At 31.5% G+C, this 15,036-nt stretch overlaps 1 protein-coding gene across 4 annotated transcripts in view; it reads left to right on the top strand.

Annotated features, from left to right (window-relative positions):
- Positions 1–15,036, top strand: part of LOC139489460 (uncharacterized) — a 43,944-nt gene that overhangs the window by 8,758 nt on the left and 20,150 nt on the right. The window contains exon 1 of one of the 4 annotated variants that reach the window (XM_071275847.1): positions 1,634–1,770. The exons of the other annotated variants lie outside the window; for them this stretch is intronic. The gene's annotated coding sequence lies outside the window, so the exon portion shown is untranslated. Of the gene's footprint in view, positions 1–1,633; positions 1,771–15,036 lie in introns of those variants that run through there. 4 annotated transcript variants of the gene reach the window in all.

Raw genomic sequence — 15,036 nt, 5'->3', positions numbered from 1 at the left:
ATGTATTGTCCACATTTATGTCCTGAATGCTATTTAATTTTATGACATGTATTTTTATAATTTTCAAGATGGTTTATAATTCCTGAGACCATGGACTATGATATATAATACTTCCATGCTGAGCTCTTAAGAAAACTGTAATCATTAAAGAAGATGACATGTTTACTGTCAATCTTTATAGTACCATGGAAGTAATATTTAAATGTTACTTCCATGATATTACTAATGATGGACTAGTTAATACTGACTATGTTGACACTGTATGTATCATCTGAACAGCACATATTACTTGGTTTTAAACAGCATGATACAAACAGGCTTATGATAATGGGAGTTTTTAATGACCCTCTCACTGTGATCAACAAACAAGCTTATGTTTGATATTTTTATTGTATCCTCTCTGTGAGGTCAGTTTAATAATTGAGCCCAAATTTCTTATATCTGGGAATTTACTCTAATAGCAATAGATGTTTGTATATACCTAGTGTCTGTCAGGATACGATGTGTGGGGGGATTATTGGCCATATGCCACCCTCAGTACTTTCTGATGTGTGGGGGGATTATTGGCCATATACCACCCTCAGTACTTTCTGATGTGTGGGGGATTATTGGCCATATGCCACCCTCAGTACTTTCTGATGTGCGGGAGGATTATTGGCCATATGCCACCCTCAGTACTTTCTGATGTTTGGGGGATTATTGGCCATATGCCACCCTCAGTACTTTCTGATGTGTGGGGGGATTATTGGCCATATGCCACCCTCAGTACTTTCTAATGTGTGGGGGATTATTGGCCATATGCCACCCTCAGTACTTTCTGATGTGTGTGGGGATTATTGGCCATATGCCACCCTCAGTACTTTCTAAGTCTGATGTGTGGGAGGATTATTGGCCATATGCCACCCTCAGTACTTTCTAAGCTAGTAGTTCATCTACAGTGACCACTAGTCTGTCAACACTGAGGTTAAGTGTTCAAACCCTGCTTGTGGCAGGTGTGACTGAACTTGACTTGTAATTGATTGGCATTCAACACCAGTTTTCCTGCCAAAGTTGGTCAATTTTATAAACTCTGGCTACCTCCACCAATGAAAACTGGCTGCAGCAATATAGCCAATAATCTAGAAAGTGGTGTTAAACACCTAGAGTCAATCAATTTGTCCAATTTAAATTGTAAAGTAGAAATAGATATATTCCTATGCTGATTGGGACAGGAGGAGTTTAAGTTAAAACATGTTAAACAGTTGAATGATTGTTGAAATAAAAGTATTAGATAATAAAATAGGTCAAATTTGTATTTAACATTATGATGAACTTCAATCAATATTTATTGAACTTATTCAGGTCACCACACAGGGCAAACCAATATTACATAACCACTAATTTATAGTAAATGGAATCTGACTATCCTTGATAACTATTTGGGTCATTTATATTTATCTGTGATTATAGACTTCATCAGTACTTTTATATTCACATCTGTGTACATTAACATCCTACAGCTATGTAAATAACTAGGTTAGGACCAAAATAAATGTCACAGTCTTGTCAAAATATCAGTTTGTTTTATTACAAGCACTGAATGTATGTCAGCTGGCATTAATTATAAAATCCCCCAGAGGGCAGAGTGATCACTGTTTATAAATAAAATTCTATTGATTATTAACACATGGTAGTGTAAACATCCAGAGTGATAGTTCTACTGGTGGGATAGACTTCATGGGAGAACATTTAGGAATAGTATGAAAGTTTGACAGATTTTGGCACAGTATAGTATGTTTGTTTTTTATAAATTTTTTCTGTAATTTAAATTATGTAAATTTATTAAATGCATTGCAGAGTTTCTCTTGTTTATGTTTTTAATTGAAAAAAGAGAGGATTGAGATAATGTTAGCATCATTTTGCAAGAATCATATTATTAAACAAAAATCATATGGTAGAAAAGAGTCAGACAGAAATGGAAAAAGAAGAAAAAAGGAATAAAAATGAGGAATTTAGAAGGAAAAGACAATGTATATATATAAATAAAATGAATGGACTTTGAAAAATATATGAAAAAAAATGAATGGACTTTGAAAAAAATTTGAATGAAAAAAAATAATGAAAATAAAGCTTGTAAAGATGAAGATGGACTGGAAGAATGGTAACATTTGCTGAAAGTGGATGTAAAGAGAAAAAAATATATTGTAAGATTTTCCTCACACTAAGAAAGGAGCAAATGATGGAAAAAGTGAAGGATGAAACATCCATAAACATATGACAGAATAAATAAGGATGAAAATGAAAGAATAGATGCATTGAATAAGATATTTCATATGTGTTTAATGCATGTACAATGGAATACATGAGACATAATTAATACATGCACATCTATCTACATGGAATGAAGAAAATATATATATGTCATAATCCTTACCTAAAAATGGAATGAATGTTAAAAAGATAGTGCAAATTCTTACTGTTATGAACTAAAAAGCAGGACCTACAGACCTATGTCTTACAGTGTTATGTTTGCTTGATGGAAAGAAAAGAAGAAATAGAAACAACAATTCTTATTTATAATGGAATGAAAGAAGAATTAATTTAATCTATTTCTTATATATATATATATATAGGAGGGAATGAAAGTAAGATATATTGAGATGGGCGCAGGATTTTTGCGCCTTTTTATATGGACATTTGCACTTCATTTCATAGGACATTTGCGCTTTATAAATATGAACATTTGCGATTTTGGTAAAGGACATTTGAGCTTTACAATAATTTCTGTATAGTTAAGGTAAAAAGCACAAATGTCTGGTCCTTTTACTACAGGTATATCAAAATGTAAAGCGCAGATGTCTATAATGTTTGGAGCGCAAATGTTCTATCATGTTACAGGTAAAAAAGGGCAAACATCCTGTACCTATTGAGATTGGGAATAATTTATTCAGTTTGACATGTTTTTTGAAGTGATGACATAAAGAAGACTGATATTTGTGATCAATGATTGATTCAGCTGTCTCTATGATTTGATTTATATGTTATACGAGTTATGAACAGAATTATTTCTACCAATGGTGATTCCTATTCTGTTGAAAACTTAAGCCACGTTGGATCATTGTTTTGTTGTAGGTGGTATACTGCAATGACCTTCTTCTGTACTGGTACCATTTTTTACATACTTCTTAAAGATTCATACTTTACAAACATGACATTTTTTGTCCAATTATAAATGGGGTTATGCTCTGCTCCACATCCTGTGCAGCATCTTTAATTGTTTTGATTAGCATCAGTTTTTTATGTCTTTTCTTTACTGTTCAGCATCTTTAAATGTCATAATTAGCATCAGTGTATTTAGGGTTTTTCTAAACTGTACAAAGGTCATTTCCTATAATATAAAAAGAAAAAAAAGAAAGGAAAACCAAATGTTGAATTAAATTTGTGTCGTGTTACTGAAGATTAACACATGATTTATTACATTTTTTTTTAAAGATCATTGACTTCAATGAATACAATATTTAAGAAAAAAAAACCAGGGTGTGTTCAGTAATAATAGAAAAAAATGCTGTGAAAAAAATTAAACAATATAGTTGAGATCAATGTACTGTATATGAATGGAAGATACTTTATTTTGAAACTGAGGCCCACAAAGACAAAATCATTTCATTTACATTCAGCAAATGTGGTCATGAGTTTATATAGTCACTGACTTTGCAACATTTACATTTACATAGTGTGATCATGAGTTTATACAGTCACTGACTTGTAAGTACTACTTTTATAATGCATTCAATATAGTCAAAAGGGAGAAAAGTTTGAATGACAATAGCAGGCATGCACAGCTGGTTAATGATTTGTTATCAAGACATGAACACTTGATATAGTGTTTTCTATGTAAAGATGATAAAGAAATCTTATATTGAATTGTTTTTGAATCTTAGTTCACTAAGTTCAAGTTTTACTCATGATTAAAGCACATGAACCAGTAAAACACAAAGGTCATTAAGGGAACATTCTGTTATAGTACAAAACTGAAAATATGTAGATGATAAAGAAATAAATTTCTGTATGATTTCTAATGCCTAAAAGTTAGTAGGATTGTATGTTTTCATACCGGAGTATGGTGGTTCTCTCTGGGCACTCTGGCTTCCTCCACCAATAAAAACTGACCACTATAGTAAAGCTTAAGTGCTGAAAGTGACTTTAAAGACGGACAATCAATGAAATGTACATAATTTAAAGTGGACAATATAATCTCGTAGATTTTATGTCTGTGGAAGATTGGTTCTTTCATTTCCTTTTTATGTTGCTGGCTATTTTTGTTTTGTCCAGCAACTACAAGTTATTTAGATTTATGTTGGTCACTTCACAGATAGTAAGACATTTCCATTTCAGTAACCCATACCACAGATCACAATTATTATTCTAGTTTCAGTAAAGTAATGATAATCGATCGGTCTTCATTTGCCACCACGAAAGTGGTGATAAAACACCAACCATCAATCATTTGTTTTAAAGATTAATAGTTTGAAGAGTTACTTTTATTTGTGTGAAAAATGCTTTACAAGACCAAAGTCTTTACTGGACTAAAATGAATTTTACCCTTCACAGCTAATGTAAGATTGATATATGTGTCATCAAAAATTTTGACATTTATTGGCAATTATACTTGATTAAGTGTAGTGTCCAACTGCTGTTGACCGTTTCTTTTATAGCCTCCCCTACTTGATAATAACATCAAATCTATTGATTATAACAAAACTAATATTTAATGTTAATAATATTGTCCTCCATCTTATGGTAGATTTCAGTGATTTCTATAATTTATTTTTCAAAATCACATGTGATTAGTATTGAAGTTGAAGAGATTTTGCTACAGCCTACTCTGGCTGACAGAGAAAATCTATACAAATGTTATCATGTTGGTAACATTTGATGTTAGACTTGTTGGAACCGTGACAAGTAATAAATTATCTTCCTAAGCCTCCTCCAAAAATCAATTATTTACCAGGAACCTGAGTGAATGATGCACACTGCCAGATATACAGAGAGAATACAACATATTATCTGGGAATAAAGTTATGGTTCAAATGCTTACACTTAAACTTAATTACCATCTCATGTTTTATAAACAGTAAAAGCTTTTTAAACTGAACTGATAAATAAAAGTTACGCTGCTAGTTTCTGCAGTTTATTTATATGTTAATTGATAACAGTTTTCAATGTACTAAATAGTATATGAGTAAACTTATCACAGATGCAAGGATGCCAGACCTACAATTTACAAACTTTTAGATATATCGGAATGTAGGAAGGAGGTGTAAACAAAACACTGGAAAATTAATTCATTATTTTAATATCATGTCATTTGTAATCTTTCCTGTTGAATAAAAAAATCTTCTTAGTAGATTAAAGACCTTGACAAAAGGAAGGAAATAAATATAAGTATTTTATTTACGCTTTTTAAAGTCCTTTCTATGGAACCTGATTAGGTAACAACTTTTGTCAGGACATTTGTTAAAGAGATTTGTACTGCAACTAGAACATTTCCTGTTTTCTGCCAAATATAGTAACAACTTTGTGCAATGTTGATTTCATTTCACCTCAGTTTTTTTCTTCACAATTCGGGAATTTTCGGGGATAGAAAATGCTTTTTATTTCAGCGTAAACATTTTTATGTTAGGAGTAACTTTCATTATCTTTCTATAATTGAATCCTATTTTAGCTGCAGTATACAAACCATATTAGGTCAATGTCAGAAAAATATCAACTTTTTTGTATTCGGCAAGAAACAGTTGAATTAAGACCTCCGTAAATCTAGCCCTGAACCCTTCCCTAGTGTTGTTAAATATATGTATAAAGGGGTAGCTTTTTCACTCCATCTATTTTCTTGAAATTCAGATACAATTTAACTTTTTATCTAAACCATTAAAAACTTTTTTTTATGGCTAATCTGATAAAAACTGTACCCAATTGTGATTAGCTAATCTGATAAAGAAGTATACCAAGTTGTGATTACAATTTTTTAAGAGGTGAACATTATGATTGTATTCTGTTTTAGATTTGTTCAGAATACTTCTACCCGATAAATGCCCCAATCAACAAACTGAATGTTTTACATAACTGTATACAAGTCTTATATGGTAATTCCTTATCAAGGTCAATGTAACCTAACAACGGCTATTGACCATTAGGAAATATACCATGACTATGTCAATATTTGTATATTGAAGTAATTGATTTATTCTACCAGTACTGACCATTATCTCAAAATGAAAATAAACAATCTTATAATTTTGAAATAATACAAGATATAAGGTCCATTATTACACAACCAAGGCTTCATGTAATTAATAAAAGTGAATTTATTCAAAAATTATCTAAATTCAGATTACCTATGTAAACTTTTTTATGGAAAACTTTATTTTATGACAGTGTCCAACTGTCTGGGTGGTCTCCTGTTAGCCTGCTCACCTAAACTTCAGAGGTTTTCTAGAGTTCCATCACCTACCAGATTAAATCAGAGATTTCAAGATAGGCATTTGAAACACATGACATTAGGAGTAAGAACTAAGAGAAGATAGTTCAGAGTCATATTACTGATCACATGACCAAGTAGGATGATAAGCCTTCATGCAGACTGTTATCTTACTAAATAGCATGTTTAAACACTGGCTCAAGGTGTCCATCAAGTACAAAGCAGGTGTCATTTCCTTATTCAGGCTATTCATGATAAGGCAGTGTCCAGAACTTCTACCCCCCCCCCCCATGCTATTGACCAGTACCGCCTTAATGTACCAATTTTATATAAGGTATTTATGGAATAAATAGCAAAGTAATACCTACAAACGTGGAAAGTACCAGTCAATGTGAAAGATAAGGAAACCCCTGCATATTTCACAGTAAGCCGATCTCAAAATGTTCATGTAATAGTTGCCACTGGATGTATCTATCCAGCATCATAACAGTCCCAAATTTGTCTGTTCTTCTAACGAACCTTTTCTAAAGGCATTCTCAATTTTTTTTTTCATTTTTGCTAATTTCTTTCAGCCTTATACATTATGCAATGTCCATTTCAACAGGAATAACAAAAAGTCATGAAAATATTTCTGAGCATGATTTTGAATTTTTAGGGACAAGTGAAATTCAGGACCAGAAAATAAAAACATTCTGAACAGGTCAGACCTAGAAGTTGTAAAATTTAAATTCAACAAAAATTAAACCATTGTTTAGTACTTTTGTGGTTTGTTTTATAGAGTGGTTTTGGACATATTTTTTGACAAGAGCATTCTGTTAAGACAGCATAGTTTTGGATTCAGAGTACATAATAATGTCATGGTATTTGGTTTTACGATATATTCTGGCGATTGGTAGTAAAAGTATGTACAACTTTTTTTTACTAATATGTAGATACTATAACTATAAAACTAAGTGTAATATGACCTGTCATATGTCAGTTAGACCAATATATGACCACTCATAAGGTTTAAGTTATCAAAATATCATAACCTTAGGGACTTTTACATGGTTTATACACAATATATTTTCCTTATGGGCATAGGGTATTTAAATGAATTGGACATGATTTTTCCTACATTATTTTAGGTTTTTTAGGTGAAGAAAGTTATATATGTGTAAGACATTATTTTTCTACATTTTATATTTTGAGGTTTTGGCTAGAGAAACGTGTTAGAAAACATATCAAACTGAGTTACTTACATATGCTTAAGAAATAGCGATCCTAAATTATATCAGGGGTGTCAACATTAATAGGTTTGATTTGTGTTTCATCATTCACTTTGCCAAACCTTGAATTTTTTTATTAAAAGATCAAGAGCAAAATCTCAAATTTTTTTTTCTTCAATTTATCATATTTTACCAATAATTGAAATTATTTTTTTTGCAGTTAACAATAACATTCTTTGATAAAAAAAAGTTTTTTCAGAACATTAATTACTTCATGAAAACTTCATGTTATTTACAAATTTTCTTAGAATATAGATTTTTAGAGGGAGCAACCTCACATCTTTTATAGGTAAAAAGAAAGTATAAACATTGGTGGACAGTTGTATCATTGGCAATCATACCACATCTCCTTATTTTATATGTTTAGGCATGTTTTTTTTCTTTTTAAGAATCTTGGATTGAGGTTTTTATAAATTTGTGTTATATTAAACATATTTATTATAGTGGATTTGGAAACAAGTTATTGCAACTTATATTAATCCCTTTCCACTTTGCGGATGTGAGTGCTGCCTTTTGTGTTAGAAGATAATTGAAACCATCCACCTATATTTATTTGTCTATTCATATTTTATGGGATAAACTTAATCTAAATTTATCATGAAAATAGAATTAGGAAACGCTGGATTTAAAGGGAAACCATCAATTTCATACAATAATTAACCTCAATAAATAATTCCAAAATGTGAATGAATTAAAATGAACGTAGTAGATAAAAGGCGGCAGTTTTGTTATTGTAATCAATTTAAGTACTGGTCATTTAAATAAAATTCACATTTTACTGTGCTATTGACCTTTCTGTAAATGAATGACTTTTGTGTCAAGTGTTCATATGAAAGGAGTTGCTTGAAATTATAATTTTGAAGAAAATATTTAAACAATGCCTGTTTAAATCTGAACTAAGATCTGTATGATTTATTTTTAACAGCCACATTTTTTTAATAGTCGTTAATTATATGATTTTGCTGTTGTTGGGGTCAATTACATTTGGTTTCAAGACAATAACTTGAGTATGTATGTGTATGGATCTCTATGAAATTATACTCAAAGGTTCTGTACCACTAAAGAAAGGTTTGGATTGATTTTTGGGGCCCAGTGACTACTAATCTTCTATGTCATTTGGTCTCTGATGGATAAATCTCTGGCAATGATACAACATCTTCAGAGCCGTGGTGTAGTGGTTAGCACATCGGACTTCAAACACAAAAGTTCCTAGTTCGATCCCCATTCCGTTGAGAAAATTTTGTTTCTACATTTTTGGCTCTCCCTTGACACCATTTGTGAATATTGTCTTGAGAAACGATGATAGTCCTTCGAAAGGGGACAATAAATGGCTGACCTGTGTAAAGAGAGAGCAATATCTCTTGCACTTAAAAGACATCCTTGTAGATTTTGAAAAAGAGCAGACTAATGCCGCTACAAGGCAGCACTCGCACCTGCAAAGAGGAGAGGGATTGATATAAGTTGCAATAACTTGTTTCCCAATCCACTAGGAAAAAATATTTTTAAACTAACATCTTTTAATTTTATAATGAAACCAAAGACAATGTCAATGTTATGAATGATGTCCATTTGTAAAACTTCATAATGACTGAATTTCTAGGGACCAGGCCTATAGGTGTCAGACCACCAATTCACTCCATCCAATTTAGAAAGTATGTTAAGGTAGCCCTACTCTTACACAAAATAATTATTTCAATGTTTACCTAAACTAACCAACAAATGTGCAGAAATGAAATTTTTAGTGAAAGAGAAATATATTTTGGCCATTGTGAGCCAAAATTTACTTGTCTATGAGCTTGCATTAAGAATTGAGGATCAATGCACACCTTGATATACTAATTTAAGATTTACAGGAAACTAGGGGGTAGTTATACGTTGGCATGAGCGTCGTCGTCGTCTGAATACTTTTGGTTTTCGCCCTATAACTTTAGTTTAAGTAAATAGAAATGTATGAAATTTAAACACAAGGTTTATGACCATAAAAGGAAGGTTGGTATTGATTTTGGGAGTTGAGGTCCTAACAGTTTAGGAATTAGGGGCAAAAAAGGGGCCCAAATAAGCATTTTTGTTGGTTTTTTTCGCACCATATCTTTAGTATAAGTAAATAGAAATCTATGAAATTTAAACACAAGGTTTATGACCATAAAAGGAAGGTTGGGATGGATTTTGGGAGTTTTGGTTCCAACAGTTTAGGAATAAGGGGCCCAAAGGGTCCAAAATTAAACTTTGTTTGATTTCATCAAAAATTGAATAATTGGGGTTCTTTGATATGCCGAATCTAACTGTGTATGTAGATTCTTAATTTTTGGTCCGGTTTTCAAATTGGTTTACATTAAGGTCCAAAGGGTCAAAAATTAAACTTAGTTTGATTTTAACAAAAATTGAATCCTAAGGGTTCTTTGATATGCTGAATCTAAAAATGTACTTAGATTTTTGATTATTGGCCCAGTTTTCAAGTTGGTCCAAATCGAGGTCTAAAATTAAACTTTATTTTCATCAAAAATTGAATAATTGGGGTTCTTTGATATGCCAAATCTAACTGTGCATGTAGATTCTTAATTTTTGGTCCCATATTCAAATTGGTCTACATTAAAGTCCAAAGGGTCCAAAATTAAACTAAGTTTGATTTTAACAAAAATTGAATTCTTGGGCTTTTTTTATATGCTGTATCTAAACATGTACTTAGATTTTTGATTATGGGCCCAGTTTTCAATTTGGTTCAAATCAGGATTCAAAATTATTATATTAAGTATTGTGCAATAGCAAGAAATTTTCAATTGCACAGTATTCAGCAATAGCAAGAAATCTTCAATTGCATAGTATTGTGCAGTAGCAAGAAATTTTCAATTGCACAGTATTGAGCAATAGCAAGAAATCTTCAATTGCACAGTATTGTGCAATAGCAAATATTTTCAATTGCACAGTTTGTGCAATAGCAAGAAATATCTAATTGCACAATATTGTGCAATAGCAAGATATTTTCAGTTGGAGTTATCTTTCTTTGTCCAGAATAGTAGTTGAATCAACTTAAATCATTGTTTTATACAATATACAATGTATATTCACTTTTACTACCAACTGATAAATTAAAACAATCTTTACCATTCAGTGATAACTAGCACTTTATTTTACATTTTAATATTTTATGATGTATTTAAATGAGTAGTTATTGTTGCAAACTCCATTAGAAATTTAAATTGAGATCAGTTTTGGAAAAAGGGAAAGGGGGATGTGAAAAAAAAATGGGGGAGGTGGGGGGGGGGGGTAAATTTTTCTCATTTCAGATTTCATAAATAAAAAGAAAATTTCTCCAAACATTTTTTTGAGAGGATTAATATTCAACAGCATAGTGAATTGCTCAAAGGCAAAAACAAATTTTTAAGTTCATTAGACCACATTCATTCTGTGTCGGAAACCTATGCTGTGTCAACTATTTAATCACAATCCAAATTTATAGCTGAATCCAGCTTGAATGTTGTGTCCATACTTGCCCCAACCGTTCAGGGTTTAACCTCTGTGGTCGTATAAAGCTGCACCCTGCAGAGCATCTGGTTCTCATTTCAGATTTCATAAATAAAAAGAAAATTTCTTCAAACATTTTTTGAGAGGATTAATATTCATCAACAGCATTATAAGTAAATTGCTCAAAGGCAAAAAAAAATTTTAAGTTCATTAGACCACATTCATTCTGTGTCAGAAACCTATGCTGTGTCAACTATTTAATCACAATCCAAATTTAGAGCTGAATCCAGCTTGAATGTTGTGTCCATACTTGCCCAAACCGTTCAGGGTTCAACCTCTGCGGTCGTATAAGGCTGTGCCCTGTGGAGCATCTGGTTTATAGTAGTGCCACTGCTTGTCATCCAAAAGGCTGTTCTTTCTTAAAAGACTTTAAACATGGGTTGAAAATCGGCATGTAGAAAGGTGATATATGTGCAATTCAAGATATACCTGGTTTCTTTGAAGTTAAACTTAAGGTAAAATATTAAGAAAGCTGTGAAAATTGCAAAATTTTGTTGAATAGATGCAGAGAATATCGTGGAATAATATATTCATTGGTGTATCTAATTATTAAAGATGCAGTTTATGTTTGTTTCAGAATTTTGGTCTTTGGGAGTTGAAAATTGCTCAAATAGTTTAATGGCGCCAGGGCCTGGACTTTCCTGGCTTTGCAAATCTTAAGCTGATTTTTGGAACATAATTGAATGAATATTCATGACTTCGGAATTGAGTTTCATCTGGTTTGCCAAGTTGATAACAGAATAATGACCTTTTGAGCTGGTTTCTTTTTGCTGTAGACATTGAAATTAAAATCCTACTGAGGAAAAAATCCTGGACAAAAAAAAATGTTTGATAAAACTATACTGGCCTAGTCATCAAGGGTCCTTGACAAAGGGCAGGTGGAAATGTCACTATACTGTAAAGCAGCTTTGATTCAAATCCTGCCAAACGATTGGTGTTAGGTTAATAAAACTAACTTTGTTTCCATTTGGTGAAAAAAATCAATAGTTGAAACAGGATATACTTCAAAATGTTGGGTCTTGCATGCTGCATGCAATGTCTACATTACAGGAAAAACCAGTATTCACAATTTTTTTTTTACAGTTATTAACTTTTATCATAACATGTGACTTTTAACTTGGAAATTTATATTTACAAGACCTTAGGTAAATTAATGTTTGTGTGGAGTCATTTTACTTTGTACATGTATCCAAAACATTTATGTTATTTTCAGTAAATTATTGTAATTAGTTAATTTCGGACTTCTGCATAAAATGTAAGCATTTTAGGACAACAGACCAAAATCTTTGGAAACAAGATTACATTTTTTTTTTTTTTTTTTTTATATATTTTATATATTATAGGGACAAACATTTTACATATCTGCAACCAGTATTTTACATTTTCACAAACCAGCATTACCTTTTCTGAAAAATTTGTGCCCTAAAGACAGTGGAATGAAAATAAAGAATTCATTTAATTTGATCTAAACATTGACATTATTATGTTTTGATATAAGCTCACAAAATTGTTTATCATGCAATGTATGCTGGTAGGAATGCCCATTACTGTCATGCATCAAACGTTTTTATTAGGCTACTGCTATTGTTAGCTTCATAATGAGTCTTATTTGATTATTGCCATTCTCAAATCTCATTTTGTTGCTACTGTCAGTGACAATTGGAGTAGAATGTTTATCTTTAATGTTATTTTACAAACATTTTTATTGTCGTTTGTCTTGTTGGGTACCCCATTTCTACCCTCATGTATTAAATGTCAACTGTCAATCACTGTTAAATCATTTTAGTACTAAATTTATTGATGTAACCTATACAAATTTGTCAAACGAAATAATAACATGTGTCTATAAAAGGTCTACCACATTTTTGAAATTTTTTATTATGTTTGTGATTATTTATAACAATAGAATGGTTTAATATTAAATACTTGTAAAAAGTACAGGATTAGCGGGATTATAGATATATAGAAAGCTTTCTTAATGATTACAATGAATATTCAGCAGCATAAGCAAAGAATTGTATTCCACAGTAAATGACATTGTTATAGGATTATTATTACATAATATCAGGTCATTGTAGATACATGTATTAAATACCTACATTCCATGGTGTAAAATAAAAAGAACAAAAGATCAAAAGTGCCAATTAAATCTAAAAGAACTCTTTATGATTGATTGAAGTGAAGGCTTAATTTTAATTGCTTACTTTCATTTGATGACTCATACTAAGGAAGAATATAATCAGACAGGTAGTTAGAGTTCTTATTTGTCTTCTGTAATAGAACACAGATTTTCATTAGTTCGTGAGAGGATTTATTATCTTGTTTGGAAACATTAAAAGCATCATATTTTGTTATACATAATGATGGTCAGTCGTTGAGAAAAGTGGGGAAAATCAATCAACCACCAACCATAGTCATAATGGGCTCAGGTGATTTAGTTAGTGGAATAATTATGGAGACCATTTGGCAACTGAAAACTCATGAAATGAATGTTATTATATATATTTGTATATGTACAGAAAGTTTTATTTCTTTACAGCTATTTTACTGATGCTTGTAGTTTAAAGGTTTGATTGGCTTGCTTGCTTTGTTTTTATAACTGTTTGCTCATGCATTTTGATTAAGTTTTACAATTCTAATCAACAGATAGGTTGGGTTTCAACTATTAAATTTACTACAAGCTTCTAGTAAGTCTCTTAGGATCAAATTATGTAATTATTTAAAAGCTGCATGGAATATTCGATCTAATATAGTCTCATAACTTTATATGTCATTGTATTATACTATTGTTCTCTGCTGTCTATTCATGTTTTATATTATGTAATATATGTTGTTAATTTTGCCATAACATGTCTATGCTTTTGCAATAAAGATTCATTCATTCCTTCATTCTTGTATGATGTTATGGAAGGCTTGAGCAAACATATATACAAACAAAGCAAGCCAGCCAACCAAATCTTTAAACTACATACATTAGGAAAATAGCTGTAAATGGTAAATATGTTTAATGATTTAAAATGAGTTTTTAACCGGATTTTGGTGACAAAAATGTCGGTTATTGATTTGGGGATGTACGGCGGGCGGGCGGGCGGGCGGGCGGGCGGTCGGGCAATCAAATGTTGTCCGTGCATTAACTCATGAACCGTTCAACCAAAGCTTTTAAAATTTTAATATGTTATTACTGACAACTATACGAAGGTCAAGTTCAATAATGGCGATTTTGACTTTTACCGTTCAGGAGTTATGGTTCTTGAAAGATTGGAAAATGGAGTTGTCCGTGCATTTACGCATGAACTGTTCTACCAAAGCTTCCGAAATTTTAATATGCTGTTACTGATGACAGAATGGAGGTCAAGTTCAATAATGACCATTTTGACTTTTACCGTTCAGGAGTTATGGTTCTTGAAAGATTGAAAAATGGTTTTTCCCGTCGTGTCCGTGCATTTATGCATGAACTGTTCTACCAAAGCTTTTGAAATTTTAATATGTTGTTACTGATGACAAAATAGAGGTCAAGTTCAATAATGACGATTTTGACTTTTACCTTTCAGGAGTTATGGTTCTTGAAAGATCGTAAAATGGCGTTTCCATTCAGGTTGTTGCATTTACTCATGAACCATTCAATCTAAGCTTTTCAAATTTTAATATGTTGATACTGATGACAAAATGGAGGTCAAATTTGATATTGACGATTTTCACTTTCACCATTCATCAGTAATGGTTCTTGTGATATAGCCAGGACACAAATAAATGTTAATAAATCCGGTTTGCTGTCGTTGTGACAGCCTC

Source organism: Mytilus edulis, chromosome 9 (assembly GCF_963676685.1).
Source record: "Mytilus edulis chromosome 9, xbMytEdul2.2, whole genome shotgun sequence".
In the NCBI taxonomy this organism is placed as follows: domain Eukaryota; kingdom Metazoa; phylum Mollusca; class Bivalvia; order Mytilida; family Mytilidae; genus Mytilus; species Mytilus edulis.
The sequence above is the reverse complement of the archived record's forward strand: the minus strand, read 5'-3'. Positions and strand labels throughout refer to the sequence as shown.